We start from the raw sequence: 1,534 nt of genomic DNA on the forward strand, positions 1-1,534 counted from the left end.
GCAGTTAGGTGGCACAGTGGATGAGGTTCTGGACCTGGAGTCGTGAAGATCTGAGTTCAATTCTACTTTGCTTGCCCCCATTTCCTCATCTTTAAAATGATCTGGAGAAGAAAATGGCAAGCCGTGCCAACAACTTTGCAAGAAAATCCTAAATGGGATCATAAAGAGTGGGACATGACTGAGACCTGGGACAGACAGTTTAAAAAGGCCATCTACCACTGTGTCCAGGGCCATTCCCAGTCATCCTGATCTATAACTTGCTACAGATGGCTCAGGAGGAGACAGTAAGGCTGGTGACTTTGCACAGCCCTGCCTCACATACAAGTCATGGCATCACCTTCTGGATGTCATGGTCCTCTTCAAGATCAACAGCAGCGAGTTCTTAAAAGAATTTGGGAATAGTACTTGTGTCTTCTCCAATCAAGTCACTCAGTTTATTTGTCCCATTGACCAGCAACTCCTGTTTAATTCCTTGACAATTTCACTGAGTCATCTCAATCAATGACCTAATTTAAAAAAAAAAAAAAACAACCAAAACTTTTATTTATACATTAATGTTGAGGGCTGGACTAGAACTTAAGAAAAAAAAAAGAAAAAGGAAAACAGTTTATAATAGAGTCCTGTACAGAAGAGAGAAGAGAAAGAAGACAGATTATGAGGAAGGGAAAAAGATAGACACACATGCACACACAAGATGAAGGAAGGTGGACTGGGCAGCCAGGGTCAGGGCTCCTGACTAGTCACCTGCTTCATGTAGGTTTCCAGCAGGGTACTTTTTAAAGGTTGTGAGGTTTGTCCAAAGTTCAGCAGCATGTGTGTTCAATGGGCTGTCAATGTTGGATTCCCCCAGCAGGCTCTGGACAGATAGCAGGATGGTCCTGACATCATACAGAGCTGACCACTTATCCTTGAGGATGTCCAAACAGATATTGCCTTGAGTGTCCACATTAGGATGGTAACAAGGTGTGACAAATTTCACCATGGGAACATTGTATGGGTAGCTGCTGGGGAATTCCAGGGAGAGCTTGTACCTTAGGTTTTCATACACTGTCCCAGCTGCCCCATGGATGGTTCCAACCCACATGAAGAGATTGTCTGACTCTGGGAAGGCAGAAATTCCTTTGTCTCCAGACATCATTAGGGTCATCAATTCCTGCTGTAACCTCTTGCCCATGGATTCATAGGTTGCGCTCTGGCGGCGGCTGTGGCTCTGGCATCGACTGGGTCACTATTCTGCTAGGCCATGGGGGACCAGAGATACAGAAAGAGAAAACTCCTGGGTGGGAGGCAACTGCCCTAACTTTTAAAAAGTATTTGATCAGTGACAAAATAAACACAAGCATGTTCAGATAAACTCTTAATCCAACTCATGCATTCCAGATTGCAATCCCCAGTTAGTCCTACTCTAACTATTCCAAGCAACCCAAAAGCAAAAATAATCTGCAAAAATTTTGCATAAAATGACAATAAAATTAGTTCTTGATTCACTCAGAGGTGAAAAATATTTTTTCATTCATGAACTGGATAACTATTC

At 43.0% G+C, this 1,534-nt stretch overlaps 1 pseudogene; it reads right to left on the reverse strand.

Moving 5' to 3' along the window:
* Positions 1-570: 570 nt before the first annotated feature.
* On the reverse strand, positions 571-1,174 carry LOC140523888 (ubiquitin-conjugating enzyme E2 C pseudogene; annotated as a pseudogene).
* Between the last annotated feature and the right edge of the window lie 360 nt (positions 1,175-1,534).

Source organism: Notamacropus eugenii, chromosome 2, assembly GCF_028372415.1.
Source record: "Notamacropus eugenii isolate mMacEug1 chromosome 2, mMacEug1.pri_v2, whole genome shotgun sequence".
In the NCBI taxonomy this organism is placed as follows: domain Eukaryota; kingdom Metazoa; phylum Chordata; class Mammalia; order Diprotodontia; family Macropodidae; genus Notamacropus; species Notamacropus eugenii.